Source organism: Equus asinus, chromosome 5 (assembly GCF_041296235.1).
Source record: "Equus asinus isolate D_3611 breed Donkey chromosome 5, EquAss-T2T_v2, whole genome shotgun sequence".
Taxonomy (NCBI): Eukaryota; Metazoa; Chordata; class Mammalia; order Perissodactyla; family Equidae; genus Equus; species Equus asinus.
The window spans coordinates 68,576,382-68,603,119 of record NC_091794.1 but is presented as its reverse complement, the minus strand read 5'-3'; the positions used below and the strand labels follow the sequence as shown (position 1 = coordinate 68,603,119).

At 41.3% G+C, this 26,738-nt stretch overlaps 1 long non-coding RNA gene across 2 annotated transcripts; it reads right to left on the bottom strand.

Moving 5' to 3' along the window:
* Positions 1-20,840, bottom strand: LOC123285523 (uncharacterized). Of its 2 annotated transcripts, XR_011503373.1 has the most exons (4): positions 19,998-20,840; positions 14,755-14,838; positions 11,963-12,050; positions 1-6,925 (listed from the first exon to the last, which is right to left on the bottom strand). It is a non-coding gene; the product is annotated as an uncharacterized lncRNA (long non-coding RNA). The 2 variants fall into 2 exon arrangements; XR_006527267.2 differs by having other exon boundaries at positions 1-12,050; positions 19,998-20,836.
* Between the last annotated feature and the right edge of the window lie 5,898 nt (positions 20,841-26,738).

Sequence of the window (26,738 nt, the reverse complement as noted above, 5' to 3'; positions counted from 1 at the left end):
GTTTTTCAAAATCTGGGATATTTATCAAAAAGAAAGGAAATGGTTTGCTCAGTATTAAGCCAACCACATATTTTAAGCATTGCATGATTTGGACAAGACAATAAAGAGGGATATCCGGGAAAAAGGAAAAATAGATAAGAACTGTCTGCCAAGACTAAAATTTAAGAGATGTTGTCTTATCACTTTTTTTTTTTTTTTTGTAATGCCTTGAGCATCTTGGTTGTGATTTAATCTGACTATAGGCTAAGATTGTAAAAGTCAGGATACCTGTGCAGCCCTAGCCTTGCCACTAACTAGATTTGTGGTCTCCCAAATTGTTTTTCAACTCAATACAATATGTGTATGGATTGTCCAACATGTGCCCGATGCCGTGCTGAACATCGGAAGTGCAAAGATAAGTCAGGCATGGTCTTTCCCCTAAAAATTTCACCGAGGGTCTAGTTAAGTCATTGAACTTCTTTGAGGGGCAATTTTCTCGTCTGTAAGAATGGGGCATGGAACTAAATATTTCATCCCCTCGAGAAACTTACTGAGTTCCTTTGTCTTACCATACTCTGTAGATAACAAGGAATGAAAATAAGGCTGTATCACTATAATCATTCAATTATAAAGCATGCCTAGTCACTGCCCTGTGAAATAGTTCACAGGTAACTGTAATACAATATAATAAATGCAATATAGATGTATGAAGCATGTGAAAGGAAGCCGCTGATTTTTCCTGAATGAGGAAAGAGACTTCTCAGGATAAGTAACATTAGGGTAAGTCTTAAATGATGAGTTAAATTGAAGACATGGTATGTTGTGAGCTCCCATCACTGAGAAGGGATAAAGCCAGACCAAAACAAAGTTAGGATCTGGGGAAGAGGACTGAGGCCAACATAGTCAGCCCTTGCCCCATTAGAACTAGCGGTTCCAAGCCAAGTCCCAGGGAGATAGGCAAGATTCAGTCTAATCCAGTCCAAGACCAGGGAGAAACTGATACAAAGAAATGAGGCAAAGCATGTTATTCAGGCTTCAGGGCATTTACTGTTCTTGGTTGCACACGTAGACTAAAAAGATTCATCCTAAGGAGGTGATGGAAGTCAGGCACAAGGTATCCCAGGGGAAGGGGCTGATGAGTATCAGGATGGAGTCAGGCCAACAGCCAACTGCTCAGTTTTTAGGATTTCTCTCTGGACCAATAGGACAGAAATGAGCATTCTGGCTCAGAATCAAGAGGCAGCAACACCATGCTCATGGGTGTCTGGAATAAGGGATGCACCTGAAAGCTACAGATTATTCCCAGACCTCATGTACACATGGCCAGGGAGCTTTTCATGGCTTGTCAGTCCTGGGGGATCACGGTCTTGCCAGCGTGCTCAGGGAAGGCAGGACTGGTCTCAAAGACAGAGAAGGATGAGATGGCTTTGTAAATGGAAGTACAACACGTACAAAGGCACAAAGATGCACTTCTAACTCTCAGACAATCCAAACACTCTTTCTTACCCTCCAAGTTGCCATCTGCAAATGTATCTGCGATGCCAATGAGAAAAGTCCCACAGTGACTCTCCATGTAATGAGTCCTGAGTAATTTGGCGAGAGATGTAGGATTCATACACATTGCTTAATGCTGTTCTGATTAAACTTAATTAAATTCCAAACTTTCAATCTCATTACACAAGGCACAGCATAGATTCAGACCTGTCTTCCTCAGGAAGGACCCCAAGGACCCCTCGATATTCAGACCCTTGAGGACTCCAGAAATTTTGGATGCTTCTGCCTGGCTTCATGACCACATCTTCCCCCTGTTTCCCATTACAACATCACTCCACTTACTCCTCCATTTCCAAGGGTCCCCCGTAAAGGCCGGTCCCACTGTGGCCTGTGCAGAGCACACCTGGCCACAGCTAGTTGTTGACCCCTGCCCCCACCCAACCACTTCTCATGAGACCCAGCTTTGACTAAGTTCTCCAGTGTGCTGTGCCAAAGCCTTCCTCTCTACCTGCCCCCACACCCAGCCTCCAAGCCATTCCTAGGCCACAGTGCGCTCAGGGGAAATTCAATCCATATGTTTCCTTTTCTTCCTACAGAACGCATCCAGCCATTGTTTAAAGAGGGAGGCAACAGCCAAGAAGAGCCATGTGAGGCCTCTCTTGGCCTTCCAATCCTTCATCAGGGATCAGGGAAACAAGGACTTTGCCAAGAGCAAACCTGAAACATCCCTTTGGGTTTGATTCAAAGCCTGCAAGTCACGTTTCCACACGCACTTCCCTAGGACCGAGGATGCAAGCGACAGTTGAAGGGGTCTCTTGGACGTGAAGAGACACTAACAGCTGCCACCGCCACTGACCCAGCTCTGGCGTGTGTGTGAGGGGAAGCAGTTTGCAGGGGGCTGTTTTACGTTATTTCCTTCCAAAGCTGACATTTGCCCTCTCTGAGAGTATAAACTCTGCCTAATTATAAGCACAACTACCACAGAATCAATGATTTTAGAGTTCAAAGGAAACTGAGGTATCTGTCAGGTGTCTTAATCATCTTTTTTTAAAATAAGAGAAAGCTTAGGCTCAGAGAGGGCAAGGGACTTGTCTAAGGTCAAACAGTTGGTCAGTGTTTGATGAAGAAACCAGAACTTCTGATTCAGACCTTTGGACTCAGTGCTTTGTGCCTGACCTCACACGGATGCTAAGTGCCCCATATGGAGAGGACACATCTCCATGCTTTAATCTTCCTGGCTTATTCTGGACCAGTCCTTTTTAGAGTTTTCTCTACTCACTTTATCTACTTTTCTTGTTTGTCTTTGGGGGGAGGGCAATTCTTTGAACCCACAAGCTAGGGACTTGGAAGTTTGCAGTAGAAACCCCTTTGCTAGGCTCCCTAACAGATCTCTAGGTGGACTCTCCCGAAATAACTTTGAAACAGCATGCGCACTGCTCTCTCTGTTGGCCCATTGCATCTTTGGGCAGCTCTAGCTGCTGGAAAACTCTTTCTCAGAATAAGCAGAAGTTCCCTTCTTTATCACTTTTCCCGCAAGCCCGCTTGCTTATGGGGACCTCCCAGAGCTGCGTCCAGCGGTTCCTGTGCAAGTTCCCAGGCTCCACGGTTCCTATGAGTGAGCGCTGCCCTCTGCCAGTGCAAGAGCACCTTTACCACCTTTATCTCTGGGGCTGCTCCCCTTGCCCACTCATATCATGGAGGGGCTTTTTTAAAAATTGAGATATCATTGACATATTACATTAGTTTCAGGTAACAATATAATGATTCAATACATGTATATATTGTGAAATGATCACCACAATTGTCACCATAGTTACAACTTTTTTTCTTGTGATAAGAACTTTTTTTTTTTTGAGGAAGATTAGCCCTGAGCTAACATCTACTGCCAATTCTCCTCTTTTTTGCTGAGGAAGACTGACCCTGAGCTAACATCCATGCCCATCTTCCTCTATTTTATGTGGGACACCTGCCACAGCATGGCTTGCCAAGCGGTGCGTAGGTCCACACCCTGGATCCGAACCGGTGGACCCTGGGCCGCCAAAGCGGAATGTGCAAACTTGACCTCTGTGCCACCATGCTGGCCCATGATAATAACTTTTAAGATATACTCTCCTAGGAAATTTCAAATATACGATACAATATTAACTATAGTCACCATGCTGTACATTACATCCCCAGGACTTATTTATTTTATAACTGGAAGTTTGTACCTTTTGACCCCCTTCACCCCTTTCAGCCACCATCAACCTCTACTCTGGTAACCACCAATCTGTTCTCTGTATCTATGAGTTGTTTTTTAATTTGTTTTTTGAGGGGTTTTTTAGATTCCACATATAAGTGAGGTCTTATGGTATTTGTCTTTCTCTGTCTGACTTTTTTCACTTAGCACATGCCCTCAAGGTCCATCCATGTTGTCACAGATGGCAGGGTTTTCTTCTCTTTATGGCTGAATAATATTCCATTGTATAGATATACACCACATTTTCATTATCCACTCATCTGTCAAGGGACACTTAGGTGGTTTCCATGTCTTGGTTATTATGAACAAGGCTGCAATGATCATGAGGTGCAGGTATCTTCTAGTGTTAGTATTTTGGTTTCTTTTAGATAAATATCCATAAGTGGAATTGCTAGATTATATGGTAGTTCTATTTCACATTTTTGTTGTCTTTTTTTAATAAACACTGTGACAGTTGAAGATCCAAGATTCTGTTAACTAAAATGCAACTGGTAAATCTTAAGTGTAATATATCACAGCGGGATCTGAGAAAAATACTAACAAGAATTATAGTAAAAAAATTAATTTATGATATCAATATAATAATTCATTTAAAAAAATTTAAAAAATCAAGGCCCTTGTGCGTGTTTTTTAAAAAATGTGTTTATTTAACACAGTTATTTGGCATCCTTTTATGTACCAAGAGCTCTTCTTGAGTGCCAGGGACATTAGAAAAACCAGTAAAATTCATGGAAGCCTTAAACTTCCATGGCTCTAAGAAAGAATCTCAGACAAGGGAGGCCACTGCCGAGAGAGGCAGAGGATAGGACAAGAGAACCGGGCAGTTGAGAGCAGGAGAGTGGAGGGGAGGTCGGAAGTTTAGAAAGTTGATAGGAGATGGAAGTGAGGAGAAGCCCTGCAGAGAATACTCGTTATGGAGCAGGATGTCATAGAAAGACCACGGACCTTAGCTTCAAGCAATGAAGGTCCGAATCCCAAATTCCATGCTACTAGTTAGAAAAAGCCTTTTAACCTTCAGCCATAAACCATTCTAAACCGCTATCTCTTCATCTATAGAATGAGGAAAATCACACATACTTCCAAGGATAAAATGAGATCACAACAAATTTAAAGTATCTGATACACATTGACCAACAAACATAGAATCCCCATCCCTACATACGAGATGAAGCCTAGAAAGCAGACCATTGCTCTGACCTTCACTAGTCTATTCTGACACCTGATGGCCCTTTTCCTCTTGCCGAGGGAGTCCTGGAGATTGGAACCCCAACATAATCAAATCCCATGGGCTCAAGCTCCAGTGCGGCTTCATGAAAGGATAGGCCCCTTCCCCTCTCCGCTAGTGAGCCTGGCTTCATTCTTCCAACGCACACCTTGCCTTGGGCAAAAGTGAAACAAACACAGATATCCAGGGGGTGCGATGGGGGCACCAGGCTGGGCTATTTGCACAGCTGCAGCCAATTAAGTGAAACCATAATTGTTTTATAATTTTGCTCAATGTTTAATCCTGGAGAAAAAAAGAATGAACTGCTGGTCTTCCTTTTTCATCTTTCAGGATTTTTGTTTTGCTTTTATTTCTCATCATAATATTTAGATAGTACTTGGGTAGGGAAGGCAGTCATAATAAAACAGTCAGAGTGCTCCTAGGTGTTATTACAAAAGCCTTCAGCTCAGAAACACTCACTTACCCAGAGAGCGGGCAGTGTAGGGCAGGGGAAGTCTGTTTCCAGGGACTGGGAAGTGATTCATGCCAATCAGCTTGAGAGTCTCTCTTTCAAACTGCTCCGTGTGTAAGGTGTAGCCTAATAAATCACATCAACGAACCAACAGCAGGCACCCATGTCTTCCAGGTGCTGACCCCATGCTAAGGACTGGAGGGGCCACAATGATCAGAGATGAGCCTCAGGCCAGGATTATGGTGAGGCAAGGGAGACACTTGACTTGGGAGCAAAATTTAAGGGGATGCCAATGAACCCACTTATCAAGATAAAAATTATTGTAAGGCAATATTTTAAAAAATCAAAATTAATGTTTAAAAAACCTATGGTGCACAAAATATCAAAACTTAGACATGCTTTTACTTTTGATAATTAGTTAAATATGCATTTAGATTACAAAAAAAACTTTAAGAAAGCCACTATTGGAGCAAAAACAAGAATGTTTATCTTACAAATCATAAAAGCAAGCTTAGCACTGAATCTAGAAAACAGAAGATGGAGAAAACAGTGAGAAAAAAATACATAGAAAGCAAAAACCATATGGGACAAAACGATTATGGAAATAACCATAAACGTTTTAAATCTCCCCTTTAAAGAATGAGACTATAGTAACTTCTAAAATAAAATGATTTGACTTGAAATTTGAGAATAAGATTGAAAGTCAAAAAATATTCATTTCCTTTGACCCAAAAATCATACTTCAGGGAACGTATCATAAGTACAACTGAAATATGGAAAAAGCATCATTTGTACCAAAAAAAAATTAAAAGAACTCTCAACAGAAAATTATCCAGTCATTAAAATAAATGGTCATTAAAAATAATGGTCATGAAGACCAAGCAATGTTGAAACATGATTGGACAACTTAAGAAAGTAAAAAAAGTAGGAAGCCTAAAAACGTATACCACAGTAGCAACTGCATAACAATTTCACAGAAAACAAAAACTGAAGTTAAACACACTAAGATTATAATAGTGATTTTATTTTGGTGGAGAAATCTGAGTTTATTTCCCTTCTTCCCTTCCTTTCATCCTTCTTTCCTTCTTTCCTTCCTTCTTTTTCTTCTTTCTTCCTTCGTTCCTGTCTTTAGGAATTGCGTATTGTATTTTGTATCGTATGTTATATATATATATATATTGCATCATTCAGGGTCTAGGCAGGAAACAGGTGGCCTACTTAAAGAGATAATTGAAAAGTATTTACCACAGGACTACTCTCAGATGCATGAGCAGGGTTAAGGGAAGCAAGAAGAGATGAAAAAGTACCTGATGTCTAGCAACATCTGTGAGCTGTTACTATTCCCAGGTCAGAAGAAGAAAGAGAAGGGAGAAGTTTCTGGAACCAGGAGAGAACTGTACCTGTCGGAGAAAGCTGTCCTAAAAGAACAGTCTCAACAAATCTGTAGTATGGGATGCGAATAAATGTTCCAATCTTTCTCTCCTCCCGCCTTCCAGTCTTCTGCTAATGTCTTCCATTGGCTGAACTCAGCTGAATGCTAGAGGATAAAGGAACCTAGGTGAGACAGTCTATTGAGGTCAGCCTCTTGGGGTACCGAGCAGATGAGGAGAAGCCTGAAAAGTGAATCTAGAGGGACAAAGAGAATATACCCCACAAAATCATTGTATCATTTTATTTCTAAAATAGAAAAACGTACAAATTAAGCAATTGATGGCATTTGAAATTCACTTTTCTCATCCATCAAAGGCAGACAAAAATAATTCCTACCTCATAAGGTTATTGGGTAATCTTGAAAATCAGCAATCCCTGTTAATATTATTGTAGATATGTTCTTGGTGATGATGCTGGTGGAACTGTGGTGATAGAGGTGGCCATGGTGGTGGTGACAATGATAGTAGTGATGGTGATGATAGTACATATATGGTGATAGTTGTGGTGATAGAGATGGAGGTGGTAATACTGGTGGTGACAATGGTGGTAGCATACATGATGGTGATGGTGGCAAAGATGGTGTTAGCAATAGTCGTGATGGCAGTGACAGTGGCAGTGTACATGGTAGTCATGGTGGTGATAGCTATGGCCGTGATGGTGGTGGTGGTTGCGTGATTGGTACATTATCCTCTTATATGAACTGTGAGTTTCACGTGTTATCAAATGCTATCTTTAAAGGGCATATGACTCTATTCACAAGTAAGTGAGGGCATTAAGCACATATCTTCTGAGATCGGGGATGATCAAATGGTAAAGTACAGATCCTTCAGGGCCCGTCTCTCTGCTACTTCTTTAATCCATAGAAAAGTTTAACTCAATCCAGAGTACATTCACTGAGAAACTACTTGTGGGGTCTTGAGAAAGGAACGAAAGTTTCTCGCTTCATAGTTTTTACAGCCTGAGAGCAAGGACAGGAGGCTATCATACAATGCCGTAGATACAGCATCCTAGGCTGTGAGCGCCTTCTTCTCAGCGCCTAGCAGATTGCCTAGCACATAGAAACCTTGGAAAATATTTATATAAGGAGTGAATGAAAGTTCTAAGAATTATTATGGAAGTCAAAACCAGCTTGATTATGCGGAGAGGATGATATTGAGCACTTAAATATTCTAACTACTTTAATATATATACATTATATTATTCATATATATATACAATAATATATATACATTAATATTATTCTCATTTTACAGATACGGCAACTGAGACATAAATTAAGCAAATATTTCTATGTTGCACAGCTAGCAAGTGAATAATTCACGATTCAAAACTAGAAATCCCAGTGCTAGAGCATGGGCTTTTACCCCTAATATCCTCAGAGAAGGCTCTATGGTGGAGAAGGTGGAATTAGAATAGAGCCTAGAGGAATGGATAATGACAGCAAAACCCTAGGGAAGGCCATTGAAGTCAAAGGAAATAGCATTTCCCTCTCCATTTTCTGAGGGAAACCACAGAAGTAGTTTGAATGATATTTTCAGAGAGAACCTTCAGGAAGATGATCTGGAACCCAAGACACAGGTGGACTGCATGAACTCATTCTTGGAACAATGAAAGAAACAGAAAACAAGCTGAATAAATTCTCCCAGATTCTTTAGGACCAAAGAAGGATGCTCTGTTTGTCTTCAGAAGGAGCTCTCCCCTGGGTTATTTGCAGAAGGGAGCAAACAATGGTGGAGATGGGGAGGACACACCTTTGTAAATTAGATGCTGTTTTTGTCAGAAGCCTAACCAGAGCAGCAGCAAGCGAGGCAAGAAGCAGGAAGGGGCTGGGTGACAGCCCTGTCCTACACACGGGAGGTGGTGCTCAGCGTGGGCAAAGGGGGACTGCACCAGGGAGCAAGGAAGTTCCAACATCTCCAGCCCAGGAAGGAAACGGGCCGGAAGGAAAAGCCTGGCTAGTTGTCACAGGACAGCATGACCAGGCCCCAGCATAGGACAACTTGGGAGCTTTCTCGCCAGTTTCCAGTTTCCCAGCTGTGTTTTATTCGCCCAGCCCACCTGCTCCGACTCTGCCCTCTCCGCCAGCACCCAAAGGCACAGCAGTACCTCTGATTATTTCTGCTACGTTAGGACTGGCTGGAAAATGTGAAAATCCACTCTACTACAGGACAGGAAGATGAATGAGTTACAGGGAAATTATTTTAAAATCTCCTCGAAATGAAAACTATAATGTCAGGGTGGTCAGGAATATAAAAGAAAAAATATACATACTCACCGGCAAGGAGACACAGGAGAAGAAAACACTGTGTGTGCTTTCATTTGGCTGGGTTTCTTTCAAATAAAAATGCTGTCTGGGAAATATTCTGAGTGAGAATTTCTTTTTTGGCACCAAGTTGGCTGTGTTTGGGCTCCCTCCTCAGAACACCAGGGCACTTCACACCCAGTGCAGGAGGTAAGCGTGGTTACCTGCAGTAAGCCTTGCTGCCAGCCTGGACCAGCATGTGGTTTGACTTCCTCCCCACCCTCCCTGCCTGCTTCATCCGTCTTTATGACGGGCAGCCTGGGGACCGAGCTCCAGCTCAGCCAGGCCACTTCATCCCTTACTTGCCTCAGTCTCCTCATTACGAAACGGGGCTACAACGGCTTGCCGAACAGCCCCCTCATCACAGTGAAGAGACCCATCCTCCCCTGGGGTGTAGGGTGTGGGTGAGTGCAGGGAGGGGCCACCCACAGGTGCATGGGCAGGCGACAGGACAATTTCAGGTGCGTGCTTCTCACAAATGGGGCGATTAGCATCTTCCAAATGCTGTTTGGTGAGGGGAAGGTGGGTCAAAGGAAATCTACATCCAATGGAAATTAAAAAAACATACTTCAGTTACCTTGACTGAGAAGAAACATACTAACAGAAGTAAGGGGCTCATTCAATAGTACTGGTGTGATAGTCACATTTGAAGATTTTAGTTTTTATCCATTCATTTATTTAAATTTTTATAAATATTTAGTTAATTCCCACTGTACACTCAGGCACTAACTTAGTGCTGGATAGATAATAGTGAAAAAAATGGATATATCTTTTCTCCCAAAAGTCTTGCATTCCAGTGGAGGAGACAGACATTAAGCAAACACATACATGCAGACATGCATACATGCATACATACATACATACAAGTTCTGATGGAAGCTGTAAAGAAAAAGAATACACTCCTCTGAAGAGGATCCCACGGGCTCAGTAAACCCATTCTGTGAAAACAACATTTGAACTAAATTGAGCTGGCGTTAGCTTGGCAAAGAGTGACAGAAAGGGCATTTGAGGCAGAGAGAACAGCATGAGGTGGAAAAGTATTTGGCAGAGAAGGGGCCAAACTATTTGGAGAGCAGTGAGCGAAGGTGTAAGACAGGACTGGAGAGGTGGGGAAGAGGCAGACCCCACAGGAGCCTGTGTGCGATGTTAAGGTCTCTGGGTTTTATTTTAGCTGCTATGGGAATTGACTGAACAGTTTTTAAAAGGGAAATGACATGACTCACAGGAGTGGGAGCAATGAGACTAGTTAGGAGGCTGTCACCATAGTTGGAAGAGACATGAGTTTGATGACAGCTAGAGCGATGACAGTGTGGGTGAGAGGAGCTGGAAGTCTCAAATTATTCAGGGGTAAAATGTGAAGATTTGGTGACTCTTTGGATGTGGAATGGAGAGGTAGAGAAGGTGTCAAGAAAAGCTCCTGAGTTTCAAGTTGAGTGACTTGGATGGGTAGAAGAGCCATTTCTGTGATGGGAAGTGGTGGCGAGCTACTCTGAGGAGCTCCGAGTTCAACAAGCAGAAAGCACTTTCTTTGCCATACAATTGCTTGAGTGCCCTGCTGCAGGACTACACGAAGCCTTACGGAAGCAGAAACGAAGGAGCCTATGGATCTGGCTGGGATTAGAGGAAAGGGAATCACGATGGGGCTGTCATTGGAGTTGGCTCCTGAAAGACGAGTGCTGAATAGCTTGAAAATGGAAGAACGATCTAGGAAGAAAAATAGCTTTCAAAAACATATAAGTAATAATGCCAGTTCTATAAACACTGGGGGAATTAAATAAGATAATTTACATGGAAATACCTAAAACCATGTCTTGGAATTTGTTGAGAGTGTTTGCCATCACCAACCCACCCGATGGCCAGTGTTGTATGTGTAAATCTCATTCTTTACCAGCCGAAAGGAGAATAAAACAGGCTGGCTTCCTTGCCTCTTTCTGATACACTTGAGATATGTACATAAAATGATCAACAATTGTGACCCACAGGGCTCGTTACTGAAGGTTGCATAAAAGGAATTAACTTGTAAGGCTAGCTGTTTTTATGGTTTGCCTTTTTAAATTATATGCCTTTAAGTTTCATAGTACAGTTCATTCTGAAGATTCCCACTCTCTCCAACTGTCTCTATACCTACTTCAGCAGCTAGCACAGGACCCAACATAAGGAGGTGCTCGACAAAGGGTAACTGAACAATGTGAATCATGGGAGCATTTATGGGCTGCCTCGTATTTCCCAGAGGCTATATTAGGTCTGGGGCACAGAGATACTTAAAGCAAAGGTGTCGTCCTCAAGAAAGTCATAGACGTAAATCTAAAGGAATAAAAACATACGCATACACACTTATGTACCATATGATAAATGTGTCCAAACAAATATATATAGTCTCTCTCCCACTCCCCCCAAATTCAGAAGTTAGCAGAATACAGCCAAATCAAAATATTTTTCAATCCATAAGCATTAGTAGGCTTGAAATCTCCAAAGCAGAAACTTGAGGGTACAAAAGCAGACTAAAATACAGTCAGTGGAATTCCTTGAAGTTACCCATAAATATTCGCCAAGCTTTCCCCAGTCCTATACCTGCTCATAAATCCCCCTGCTTCTTTTCAAGAACTTTTACATTTGATCAACGATGCGGGGTGATGTTTAAACCAGGCCATTTGGAATATTTGATTTTCATACATAGTTTTAAGATTTTAATTTCCACTCTGCAAGCCGGCTCGGATTTTCCCTGTCCTGAAATAAATCAGGATTTCCAAGACATGAAAGCAGACTCCAAGTACAGAAGGGCTTTCTGAACGTTCAGCCTGGTTGCGTTGCTCAGTCAAGTCATACTTACAAACAACTTACCTCTCACCTCATCTCAGTCCTGGGGGGAGAGCCTGGAAAACTGGCAGCTAACGTGATGAGAGAAAAATACCCAGCACTCAAGATTAATCTGTCAAAAAGAAGCAAGAGCCATTCATCAAAGGAGAGAGGGACAAAACTCAAAGATGTTGTGAAACATTTACCCAACCAATCTGAAACTAATTGGCCCCTTGACTTAATCTCCTTCTCTCCTCCATGTCGAGCCAGTGGCCGCAGAGCTATAAAGGGATAGCTAGCTCTTGGCAGTAGAACAGATGATGTATACAGGATACTGTGAATATATCACAGAAGCAGGACACGTGAGAACTGAAAGGGTCTTTGGAGTTCTTTTTGCCTGGTTTGCAGACGTAGCACTAGGGAGCAGGAAGAGTCCTGGACTTGGGTTAGCCACTCTTGTGATTTTCAAGCTGTGTAAACTCAGGCAAGTCACTTTAACCTGTCTGAAAACTATATTCCTCACCTGTCAAAAGGGAAAAATGTCTTCTCATAGGGATGCCATGAGAGTATGATAATATAAGTAAATGCACCTTGGAAGTGCCACTGAGTATATAGATGGGTGAGAAATTATTATTGCAAAGAACCCAATAAATGCTACCTGAATCCAATCAGTAGCAGAGTCGACTTAACTGAAACTTCACTGAACTGATCTGATAGAATCAATAGCTTTCTTTTATTTCGTAAAAAGTAGTGTCGTGCCCATGGCACAGAGCACACCCAATGCTAGTAGAGTGGTCTCTAGCATGCCAGGAATTTATCTCCCTATGAGTTCAGTGATAGGCTGATCAAAAGTCAGTTATAGGGGCCAGCCCCGAGGGGTAGTGGTTAAATGCACACACTCCACTTCAGCATCCTGGGGTTTGCGGATTCAGGTCCCAGACGCAGATGTATACACTGCTCATCAGGCCATACTGTGGTGGCATCCCACATACAAAATAGAGAAGATTGGCACAGATGTTAGCTCAGCAACAATCTTCCTCACCAAAAATAAAAAAGTCAATTATATTTGTTCTCATAGTCTTTATTCTAGTTGTACATCTGAAAGAATTATAAAATTTAATTAAATATTATGTAAATTAACAAAATATAAATTTTTCTTAAAAGATTTGTTGTTTATATGAAAATACAGATGAATGCTGTGTAACAACTATTTGAAGTCAACTCGGTAAAAGACACTATTCTCAAATTAGTAGCGAGCAAGATCATAGCAAAAGACTAGAAGAAAATCATAAAAATTTAGGAGGCCTATACATATAACTTTCTTCCAAATGTCTTTTCTATCTTACTTCACTTTAAAGAAACTGAAGATTGTAGAGCTTATGAGTACAACCATTCAAGAGAGTCAACAGTGCCCTCTAATCAGTGGATCCCTGGGCAAAGCAAGGGCCTCAGTCCTACACTTCAAGATTGCAAGATTGTTACATGAATTTTGCATTAATATGACTTCCTGTCTAACAAAATCTAATAACTAGCCAACTACCAACCTGCAGGTAATTATTTGCTGTCACTTATATACCTGACCCTCTGCTGATCTACAGGAGCACTGAATGCAAATCATCTTCAATGCAAGTTCCTTGCCATTGAGGAACCCACAATCTAGCTAGACACTAAATGAAAAGTGAAATACTTATAGCTCAATTATTGGCATACAATTTAACTTAAAATCATCCTCCAAGTGCAATGGTACCAAAGAGAAAAAAATTAGGTTTTTCAAAATAGTTGGAGCCTTATCGTTTCTATTTGCCATAACCATAAACTCCCTGGCTTTGTCTATTATCTCATCAACTGTTTTAGGGAGCATGTTTCCTATTGCCAATTCACCTTCCATGCTTAGAACTGACTAGGTTCTCAATTGGTATGAGGAACTGGCGGGAAACTTATGCAAGAAGAGAAACATATACGCGACCTTGACGGTGGGATTACATAAAAGGGGAAAATCCAGCAGGCTGGAAGAGATTGGGCAAAGGCTTCGAGGGGGAATGAGTCCAGATTCATTTGTGCTCATAAACGTTTCTTGAGCACCTTCTCAGACATCATAACCTCTCTACCTGTGCGTCAGATCTGACCAGCAGGCTTGTTTAGCCCAAAGAGTGGGGATTTTTAAATTTGAACTAGATTCCATGGACAGATGAGCAGTTTCTCCTGAAATACCAGAAGGTCCAGCAACAGCAGCACCCCCACATGGAAGCAATGAGCAGGCACTTTCCTACACAGTGACTCTTCCTTGTAGACAACATGTGACCTCTCCAATATGTCATGGTCCCCTCGCTCCCTGGGTGGCTTCACTCTTTTACCTTCCTGTGTGCCTCCTCGGCAGTGAAAGCTTTGACCCCTTGCTGACTATGTGACTTGCACTGTGGTGATGCTGAGTCCCTGCTTCGGAGGAGCTACAGAAGAACAGGAAGTGATCCAGGGGACAGGTGACACAAACCTCCACAAAGAAGTGGCAGTGGGGAAGGAGATAGAAATGTATGCACCCTAGACGTGTTTCAAAGACTAAAATCATGGGAATCAGTGAACGATCATGTCTAGGAAAAGGAGAGGCAGAATTTAAAGTAATTTCAGAGGCTGTAGCCCAGAACATCAAGAGAAACTTGACTGAAATAGGATAGTTAGGGAGGAAAGCAGAAAAGGAAGGAGAGAAGGAGAAAGGAAGGAGGAAAGGGGGCAGGAAGGGAGGGAGAGAAGGAAGAAGAAAATACTGACGTGGCCGCTCCACCAAGCATTCACACATGAGCTGGTTTTAGGGGAAATATTGTGATAAAATTAGGACATACCGAATTTCGGAGCTGGCGTAACTTCCAGGGATCATGTCTGACGGGGAACAGACAAGAAAACAGGAGATTCATCTCTTCAACAATCTTTAATAATAAAAGTAATAATTATAAAAACATCTAATCTGTATCGAACATGTAATCTACCAGTTACTATGCTAAACACTTCCTACGTATGAGCAATCTTTTGTAATCTCTGCAACAATTGTAAGAGGTAGCAATCATAATAAGAACGATAAATAATAATAGCTAACAGAGAGCACAGAGTTGCCGCGCCAGGCGCTGTTCTAAAAGCTTTACATATATTAGCTCGTTTGTTTTACAACATTCTTGTGAGATAGGTATTTTTTTATTGTCTGCATTTTACAGATAAAATAGCTAAAATCAAGAGGAATTAGGTGATTTTCCCAAGATTACACGTAATGACGGACTTCCCACCCAGGTCTGTCTGAACCCATAGTTTAAGTGTTGAACCATTACAATCCACTAACGCTCTGTGCCAGGAGATATATTTGGCACTAATGACTCAAACAATAAAATAACACAGGCAGTCTCTACACTCAAGGAACTCACAGTCTGGGGGAGAGGCAGACATGCACAAACATTGCGAGCTAATACTCAAGCGAAAACCTAGAGATGCACGAGCCCGGGTGCTGTGAAAGAGGAAGGGGAGCTGAACCTGCCTTGGTGGGCGGGGGCAAGTAAGTCTTCAAAAAGAACACAGCGCAAAGAAGCTGATTCTGGAAAGACGGATACCATGCCAGGTAGAGGAGAGAGAAAAAAATGAAAAAAAGCATGGAAGTTTAAAATTTCTTTGGAGAGCATCAAGACTTCCTGGATGGCTGGGAAGTTGTAAAGGTGGAAGAGGGTGGAGGAAGAGGAAAATGTAAGAGCTGACGGAGATGGACTGTGAAGATCTTAAGTGCCACGCCAAGCAAGGCATGTTGAAGGAGAAGTGGGAGGCTAATGCTTCTTGTGAGCCCTGTCATGCAGAAGCGTGCATTTTGTCCTGTAGGTAATGGGGAGAAATTGAAAGAGTAACAGGCTCCGATCTATATCTGAAAAATGTCCCTCTGGCAACAAAGTGGACACTGGATTGTAAAGAGGATAGGCAACTTGAGAGGGTGCATTTAAGAGACTGTGGTGACTGCCTGCGTGAAAAAGGATGAGAACCCGAACAGAGAGATTTCAAATTCTAAGAGTACCAGGTTATGCAACATGCCTTTGCGAGAGGAACATATCCTCTGGCTGTATATTAATCATTTAAAAGATAGTATAGTGGGATAACTCCCATAAATTCAGTTAATCTTGGCTATGCTGAATAACTTGTATCCAGTTGAAAGGAAAGTTGCTATTTTTGTCTCTTTATATTTACTTCCATGATCTACCTCTTTCCATAAAGGATTTGAGGTGCCTGGAAAATCACCAGATGTAATGAAGCATCTGACCAGTGGCTTCTCACTGAAAGAATTGATCCCACAGCATGAATCAGCCTCTCCTGTCAAATGAGACAAGGTCAAGTTGAAGACAGCAAGAGACATCCTCCACGTCAGCTCAAGACTCTGAGCTGCTGTCCCTTCCTTTCTCAGGAGAAACAAATGGTGAGAAAGTGTCCGGTCTGCTCTGCTGCTAAATTGAGCGTTTCTCTGAGAGAAGGAGGAAATACTGCAACCGGCAGTGAGTTTCAAACAGAGCTTCACACCCTTTCCTGGAGACACTTAGAGTTATAATAAGGAGACGTGTAAATAAGTCAAAACTTTAAACGAGGCAACATCTTAATCTCAAAACAGATGAACTCCAAGGAAAGCGAAGCTCTCAAAATATATACATATATGTATCAAACAATGAACATTTATGTGCAGAGCATTTTTGCCTTCTTAATCTCACTTAATTCTTTTATAACAACCTGCCAAAGAGACTGGGAAAGAATTATTATCTCCATTTCACGGATGAAAAAAATGAAGGTGAGAGATTCAAAGTGACTTCTGAAAGTAGCAAAACTTAGTTGTTAGTGACGGAATTAGGTCAAAACATCAATTGTACCAATTCTCACTTTAAGGAAAATGAGGTATTAAAAAAATAGTAGGAGCTGGCATTTAGAGTGTTTGTGTCCCATAGCGTTAGATATGATGCTATGTACATTACACGCCTTAGCACATTTAATTCTCAAACCACCCTATGACTGAGGCAGGATCACTGTTCCCATCTTACGGATGAGGAAACTGACGCTAGAGATGGTGGTTACATCGAGGTCACACAGATAATTATTGGCGGAACTGGGATCAAACCCAGGCACTCTGTGTCAAATCTAGCTTTCAACCAAGCATTTAAATCTTGCCTCTGCTAGCTATTCGCCGTCTAGCCATGACCAAATTATTGCACTTTTGGAGCCTCTGTTAAACAAAATTGTCTCTGTGTGTGTACGGCCTGGTTTGGCATCTCACGCTTTGTAGGCCACCAAGAAACATTAATTCCCCCTTTTTCAACCACAAGGCATTGTCACTAGTCGTTTTTATAACAGAAATAACCGTGTTAGTTAATTTAACATCATAAAATGGTAGCACTTGTATTGACAGTAGAATAAACACCAGGGAGTATCTCTTAGCTCATCTTAGAGTCATATGTCACTGCTATTCTCAAAGATTTCTACCTGGGTTCTTAGGGTAGAATTAAAATTTCCTTTTGAGAAGGAAACAAAAAATACGCTTTTCATAAAATTAATTATCTTGCCAACAAAAGCCCATTTGTTGTGGAATTCCCAAATGACCTAAGTACATTAAATCTGAGTTACTTAGTAATACTATAGTTTAAATGAGTAAAATCTTGTTAATCAAAGCCAGGGCCAGGAAAGTGAGCTTCCAGACACTGCAGGCTTCAGACCTTCAGACTTGAGTGTGCCACTGTGCCAGGCTTGAAAGTCAGAGCTCCGGTTTTGTGGTTTCCAACCCTTTCAGGTAAAAGTGCCCCCTTTGAAACAGAAAAGAATTTGCGGATCTACTCCTTGTCATAATAAGAAAAACAGTGTTATTAGTTTATGTTGATTTTTAAAACTGCAATTCTAAAAGTAGTAATGTATTCATTAATGCATAAATTCATTTGTGTTTTACTAATCCTAAGAGTATCTCATAAACTTATGTAAAAAGAACGGTAATACTTTGAGACACTAGACAATTTTATCAGCATACAAATTCTTGTGCCCAAGTGGATTTATGGATCCCTTTCAAAAAAAGATCTATAGCACCTCACTGTGATCCACAGGGCGGAAACCAATGCTCTAAAATATTAGGAGTATAAGGCACATTTAAGGTCACATTAACCATCTCAATACCTAATAAATGCACCCCAGTTTTAACATTTTGAATGCTAGCGTGTGTCACCTGTGAGCACACTCAGAGACCTGAGGGGGGAGGCTGGAGGAGAGGAGGCGTGGCCAAAGAGATGGGTGTGCTCAGTACCTCCCAGTTGGTCTATCCAGCTTGGGAGAGATTCGGGAACTTTTTAGAAGGAGCTTAACTCTGCTTCAATCTCTCACGTTTCCTCCATCCGTCAGTCTAGTCAGGGAAATCAAAACCACACTAGTGATTTCAAATGGGGAAGAAGGTGGAGCGGCTTACTCCAGGCACCTAGTTCTAAAAGCATTTGAAGGCAAAGGAAGCCAAAAGGGGATGGTAAATAATCCCAGAGATCAGTAACCGCGGGAAGCTGCTACCACCCATAGAGCTGGAGGCACGAAAGGAAGGAGGTGGTGTGAGCAGAGCCTAGGAGCGCCCTGAGTGAGTGGCGGGCGGCAGCTACCGCTCCTGCTGCCCCGGCCGCGACTGCCCCGCCCCCTGACACCACGGAGGCCCCCAACCCCTGGCAGTCACCGGCAGTCGCCCCCGGGCCGCTGAGGCAGCCGCAGCACACAGCCGCCGGTCTCTGCCGAGAACGCGAGAAGGAGAAACACAAGAGCAATGACCTTCCGCCACCTATCCTCTTTACCCGTTTCTACCCCTGCTCTCCAGTCTGCTGCTAATGCCTCCCGCTGGGTAGACAGACGGGAAGCCAGCCCTCAAGGAGATTTGGGCAGTGTTTGCAGAAGTCTAGCCTGTTGTGATGCAGACCTGAGCACGAAAACTTGAAAGGGAGCCGACAGCAAAAGGCAATCAGCTTAATTCCCCTTTAGCAACCCAGATCCACTCTCATCCTTTTAGCCATATTTAACTTCCACCAATAACGGAATCATGATTCTACGTAACGCCATATATTTCTTCCTAACGCAAGATCCTCTCATTTTTTTCAAAAACTAGGAGACAATAAAGCCCCACTAACTAGCATAGCTGAGCCAATTCCACCTTGGAATTCTATAACCCAAAAATTAAGTAGAAAAGCAACTACCACCAATACTCATATGAAATATTAAGAGTAAGGGAAAGAGAAAAAGAAAGAAAGAATTGGTCAATATATATATACATAAAATACAAGAAAGAACATAGATATGGTTGCTCCCATCTTTGTTTCTGTGGTGGGTCATTTATTCCACGTTTGATGAGTATCTCGGTCCCCTTGTTCTTGGGCAGAACTCACATGGAGAGACCCACAGCTGACCTATGGTTAGTTCCCATCTCCATTAGCCCTCCTAAATCTTGGTGCAGCACCTTCCAGAACTAGCCCTGAAAAATGGGACGAATTTGGTGAACACTATCCTAAATTTAGATCAGTGTGACTTTGACATTCAATGGATATATGATTTCATGAAGTATGTTAGTGATTTCAGTTATTTTCTTTTTGAGTATGGGTATATTTTTACCATTTACATTTGAAGTACTTATCAATATGGTTGTGCTTAAGGTTACCATCTTGTTATTTGTTTTCTGTTTGTCCCACCCATGATTGGTCTCTTTGATCCTTTTTTCCTAATTCCTCTTGGATTAATTGCATAATTTCTAGTGTTACATTTTCTTTTCTGTTGGTTTATTAACAATAACGTTTTGTTTTATTTATTTAGTAATTGCTTTAGAATTTATAGTATGCGTCTTCAACTTAGCACAGCCCACCTTCAAATAAGATTGAATTCCTTCACATGTAATGTAAGAAGCTGACGGCAATACATTCTCATTTCTCACTTCCCTTATTTTTCAATACTCATCATACATTTTACCTCTGCATATGTTATAAACTCCACAATACACTGTTATTATTTTTTAAGAATCAGTGTTCTCTTAAAGGTAATTGTCTAAAATGAGAAGAAAGCGTTTTATACTCACCCGTACGTTTCCCATTTCCACTGTTGTTCTTTCATCGTGTCGATCGCACTTTCCATCTGGTGTCATTTGCCCTCAGCCTGAAGAACTTCCTCTAACATTTCTCATCACTCAGATCTGCTGGTGACATATTCTGTCATCTTTGGCTTGTTTTGCATATTGTCCACTTTCTCCGTTAGAGCCCTTAGCGTTTTAATTGTAGGTATTTTTAATTTCCAGGTCTGATGAGTCCATACCCTTTGCCATATCTGAGCCTGGTTCTGATGTTTGCTTTCTCTCTGCAGACTGTGTTTTTGCCTGTTCATGTGTCTTCTAATTTTTTGTTGATAGCCAGACATGATGTATCAAGTGAAAGGAAATGAGGGAAATTGGCCTTTCGTGTGAGGTTTAGTGTTTATCCCGCCAGGAGTTAGGCTGTGTTTACTGTTTGCTATAGCTGTGGATGTCAGAGTCTAAACTTCCTTCTGATGACTTTATTTTTGTCTGCTGCATTGTCTCAGCTTTCCTAAGAGACTCCTTCTTAAATAGGGTCTGAGCCTTGCAGTGCTTCTGACTGTAATCCTGTTATTACACAGTAGCCCGGTCGACGTAGTGGTAAGTCATATGGGCTCCAGCAGCGGGCTTCTGCTCCTGGACTGTTTCCCCCAGAAAGCTGTGATTCTTTGTAGTCACCTGTCTCTCCAATTTTCAGGATGGTGGCTTGCCCTGTGACCTCAGATCTCTCATCAGGCTAAGGGGAGTTGTTGATTTTCATTCTGTTCAGCTTTTTTTGTTTCTTTCTTCTTTTTTTTAAAGATTGGCACCTGAGCTAACATCTGTTGCCAATCTTCCTTCCCCCTCCTGTTTTTTCTTTCTCCCCAAAGCGCCCCCAGTACGTAGTTGTATATTCTAGCTATAGGTCCTTCTGGTTCTGCTATGTGGGATGCCACCTCAGCATGGCCTGATGAGCAGTGCCATGTCCGCGCGCAGGATCTGAACCAGTGAAACCCTGGGCTGCTGAAGTGGAGCGTGGGAACTTAACCACTTGGCCACATGGTTGGCCCCTGTTCAGCTTTTTTCTTGCTGTGAAATGGGAGTGACGACTTCCAAGGTCTTTACATGTCAGATCAGAAACCGAAAGTCTCATTGCTCTCCATTTATGGAGGATATTTTTCTGGATACAAACATTTAGTTTGACAATGTTTTTTCCTTTAGCACATTGAAGATGTTCCATCATCTTCTGTCCTGCACGTTTCTGATGAGAATTCAATCAATAGTCACTCTAGGGGCTGGCCCAGTGGCACAGCCGTTAAGTTTGCACATTCTGCTTCTCTGTGGCCCGGGGTTCGCCAGTTCAGATCCCAGGTGTGGACATGGCACCACATGGCACGCCATGCTATGGCAGGTGTCCCACATAGAAAGTAGAGGAAAATGGGCATGGATGTTAGCTCAGCGCCAGCCTTCTCCAGAAAAAAGAGGAGGATTGGCAGTAGTTAGCTCAGGGCTAATCTTCCTCAAAAAAAGAAAAAAAGAAAAAAAAATTGTCACGGTAATTTTTTTCTCTTTTGTATGTGATGTGTCTTTTTCCCCAGCTGCTTTTAAGATTTTCTCCTTATTGACAGTGTTCAGCAATCTGGCTATGATGTGCCTTGGTGGTTTTTTCTTTTGTGTGTGTTTATCCTGTTGAGATTCTTGGAAAAATTTTGGCAATTATTTCTTTAAACAATTTTTCTCCCTCCACCCACCACCCTTTTTGGGTCTCTAACTACATGAATATTAGACTATTTTGTATTTTCTCAAGGTCACTGAGCCTTTGTTTCTTTTCTTATGGCTTTTTTCCCCTGTGTGCTCTCACTTGGAGAGTTTGAAGCTTGCTAATCTTTTGTTCTGTTACTAAGATCATTTCATTTAAGATATTGAATTTTTCATCTCCAGGATTTCCATTTGGTTCTCTTTATATCTTTTATTTATTGACCCATATGTTTCTCTTATTCTTTAAATCCTTGAAAATATTTATAATAACAGTTCTGGAGTCCTTGTCTATTAATTCCATTATCTCTGTAACTTCTGGGCTTATTTCTACTGATTGATTTTCTGCCAGCAATGGGTGACATTATTCTGAGGCTTTTTTCGCATGTCCAGTAAATTTTTATTGAATGCTGGACACTATACGTTTTACATTATTGAATATCTGGGTTTTATTGTCTTCCTTTAAAGAGTGTGAAAGCGTGTTTTGTCAGGCATTTAATTTGCTTATGAAACCAGCTTGATGCTTTCAAGGGTTGTTTTTAAACTTTGCTAGGGTTAGTCTAGAGTAAGACTATCCTTTACTCTGCTACAATGGCATGAACTTTCTTGGGTTTCTACAGAATCCCCCAAATGTTCAACAGGGACTCTGCACTCTGGCTATTTAGAACTTCCAGACCTTTGTGGGCTATGGGGTTTGTTTGGCTTACACCTCCTTGGTACATATTGTTTGCCAGATACTTGTTTTTGGCTGACCTCAGAAAGTCCCGCTTTGCACATTCACAGGATAGTATTCAGCCAGACTCAAGGGAACCCCTATGCATATTTCTGGATCTCTTTCTGGGCTTACCTCGCTCCTCTATAGTACACTATCCTGCAATTCAAGTCATTTAGGCCTCCCCAAATGCTTATTTCTGTTTCTTCAACTCAATAGAACTGTGACCCTTTACTTGGGGTCCCCCTCCCTGTCCCACCTTATTGTAGGGCTCACCTTATTTGTCTACCCTCTCACATGGAGCATAATTCCATGTGTTCCAATGTCTGAAAACAGATGAATCATGTATATTGTTCAGTTTTTCTAGTGGCTTATGGCCACTGAGCAAGTCTATCACCAGTGACCAATTATAGATACTTTTAGCATTTCACTATAGCAATAAGTATATAGGACATTCCACATGTTCATTTATGCATTAATTTAGCAGACAGCTATTAAATAGCTAACAAGTTCCTGGCACTGTTCTTCAAGAAAAAGCAAAATGGTAACCTGGGAAAAGTCTAACATTTGGAGTCAAGAGATCTGACTTTCAGTCTAGGTTTTCTCTTCGTTCATTTTGTGACAAGTTACTTAACCTCTCTGAGTCTCATTTCCTTACTGTTAGACCAGGATAATAATATGCTGACTTTGCAGGATTATTGGTAGGCTAAATATATTGTATGTAAAACAACTAGCCAATTCTTGGCACACAGCTTGAGCCTGATTGATTGGAATTATTATTTTTATCAAATGTGCTGTGGAAAGAATTGAAAGGACAATAAATCAGCAGATTAGGGTGGAAAATTCCTCCATTGGAGACTAGTAATAACCCTATGCCTGGAAGTAAAGGCATAAACTGGGAGACATCCAAGAGAAAGAAAGAACAATGAAAACCGAGAGTTTAAAGAAATAAACTTCCCCTCTCTGGGTAAGTAAGGGAGGGTCTTGCAGTATGCAATCTGAGAATTTCATAATAAGTAATACAGGCACACTCGGGCACTGAAAGGCAGACCAGCGGCTACTGATACAGCAATTGGATTCCTTAAAGACAGAAGACGGAGCACCAGGAGTGATGGGATTTCCACATCAAAAAAAGTTACTGTAGCACAGATGGAGAGAGATGGAAGGAGGCCCCTCAGTATCCATCTCCATAAATTGGTTAGAGAGCTACAACTAAATCTAAGATTTCATGACATGCGGAAAGAAGACTTTGCCAACTTTGTGGGTCAGACATGAAAATAATAGTGTTTCCAGTTAATTAAACTTAGTAGCAAAACTCTTTGATTTGAGTATATGTTTTATTTTTCAGAAATACTCATGAGAGCTGCAAGAAGATTGAAGGTGGAGGAAGAGGCGTAAATGGTAACTCATAAATAACCCGTGCTACCAATTAGCTGGGGACTCAAAGGAAAGAACGAATGATGTAGGTGTTAAGCTTTACATCAGACTATTTCCCAACTCACACCAAAATTTATTTTTTTGTGCTTTCCACTCCAACACCGTTTTCCAAAGTAACCCTAACAGAAATGTGTTTAAGTAAATTAACATGGTGTTAATTTCCTTGTGTTCAGATTTATCTCCTCTATCAGAATGTAAGCACTTTGAATTCAGTCGATGATGACTGAGTTTTCTTTATATCATATTAGTATCAGATGCTAATATGTGGACCGTGGTAGGTGCCCAACAAGTAGTTTAAGCATAAAAATTTGAATGAATTAATTAATGGAAAGAAAATCAAAATTTCTGACATAATTTTCAAGAAAAATTTATGAAAGGGTGGCTTTTTCAAGTGGAGCTGACCACTGACTAATCATAACTCTGATGCCTGTTAAAGTTGAGGCACATTTTTGTATAAAGCTTTCAGACAAATCGTCTCACTCTCCCTGCCCTCCCCGAGTCTAGCTCAGAACATACAAACAGTCATGGCTGCTTTGAGAAGAACTCTTAGAGGTACCAGCCGCAGGAAATAACCCAGGGCGATTTGTGGGATGAGAACTTGATGAAATCTGTGAAAGTTTATATAGTATTGTCATTTTGGTTGGTTTCCACTTCGTTAAATTAAAATTCTTTAAAGCGCATGGCAATACCAATTAATAAATTCAGGCAGAAATAGGACTTGTTAAATGACATTATGTAAGCGGAGCTGTTTATATGATGTGTCTTCTATCTTTCTTAGAATAATCAAATAGGATTTATTTATCAGTGACATTCCTGGGATTATTCATTAGAGTGGACTCTTTGAGAGTGACCAGACCACGCTACTGAATAGAACTAAATATTATTTCCTATGTGGTTAATTCAAGAACAATGACATATGACATACTACAAAAAATAGTAATAATTGAATTGGTCTAAAAAAACTGCATGATTTTGAGTCAAAAAGAGTTTATTGTGCAGCCTGTTCTGAATTCCTTCATATGCATTGTCCAAGTTCTATGGCACTCTATCACACCAAGGTGTCACTTTTGGTATCAAGGCTTTATTACTATTTAAGCAGACTTCTAATTTCCATGGCCATCTATAATTGCTCAAAGTTTAAGCACCAAATTTGTATTCATTGTATTTTAGGAGATTAGATGCCAGGCAGAAACATCCTCTGAAATGTCTGCCACTGGTTATGTGTTATCCTGGGGGTGGCATCCTTCTCTATTTTCTCAGTCCTGCAATATCCTCTCTTTTGGTCCATGCGCCCTGTCCTCTCTGTAGTCAATTATTTCCTTTTATCTGAAGCCCATAGCCTCTCTGTGTTGCCCATGCTCTAGTAGTGGGAGAAATTCTTGAAATCCTTTTCATGTGAATAGTAACTTCTTGACTGAATCCTAAGCCTTAAAAATTTGTGTTTTCCCAATCAGACAAAAATAAATGAGGGGTTTTCTTAGGTTAGATTTATGTTTAGTAAAATGTACAATACTAAGTGTATAATGGGATGAGTTTTGACAAATGTTTCTACCTGTATAATCGACATTTCTATCAAAAGATAGAACACTCCCATTTTCCAGAAAGTGCCCTCATGGCCTTTTACCAGGGAATCTCCTATATCAGAGATAATCATTCTAAAACTTGTTTTCTATGATAAAGTAGTTTTTTGTCTGTTTTAGAACCTCATATAAATTAAATCATAAAGAACGTGCTATTTTTTATCCACCTTTTTTAGCTCAGCAGAGTGTTTCAGAGACTTATCTATGAAATTCTTTCATTGTTGAGTAGCATATGAACACACCACAATTTGTTTCTTCATTTACCTGTTGCTGTACACAAGGGTTGTTTCCAATTTGGAAGTGCTATGGATATTCTTGTAAAAGTATTTTTATGGATATTTGCTTTCATTTCTCTTGGAAATATACCTAAGAATGGACTCACCGGGTCACAGGGTAGGTGCCAACACTTTTCCGCAGTGGTTTAGTGGCTGCTCTGGTGTGCTGGTTGGACTCCTCCTTCCAGGAATAAAGCGTGTGTTCCCTCATCTGCTAGAAATGTTGGCAGCTGACAGCTCTGAGCTAACTCCCCCTCTGGGACTTGCCCTCAGCTGAAGAAAGACTCCTCACCCAAGAAAACACACAGGGCTGGGACAAGGGTGAGGCAAGCGATGTGCTGAGGGTACAAAATGTAGGGAGGTCCTTGCTCTGAGGTTCATGCAAGGACAGTACCTTGTTCCTCCTGCCAACATATATCCACACACAGCTTCAGAATCTACTCTCTACCACCCGTCAGAGCAGGTCTATTATCAAATGAAAGGTAGCAAGTTTTAGTTTTTACCATCAATAATAACCTTTCAATCTGTAGAACATATACAGTTTACCAAGCATTGTCGTGTGTATCCTCTTGTTATCCGTGCATGGAGCTTAGCAGGTGGAGGGCTTTACAGGTCATGAGGTCGGCTCAAGACATTAAGTAGCATTGCCAGTCACGAAGCCAAATGGGGTCCAGGTCCTAACATATCACAAGCACCAACCTTTTCCAAAATTGCCTTCCCGATACGCTGTAGGTTACTTCCCAGCAATACGTTTTTTTTAAAAAAAGAGGGAGAATGAGTGGCAAACGAATGGGCACCGATAGTATAAACTTTCCTTCAGCCAAACTACAAGACAATGACAAAGCACATTGGCTTTGAATCAGTGAAGCATTTCTGGAAGCTGGGAATTCTTTCATATGCGAAAATTACTTTTCTCATTATATGTAATTCTATTTCCTCACTTGGCACTAAGCTATTAATAGGAAGACCTGAGGTTGATTTCTGTACTTTAAGTAATAGATTGTGTCACTTT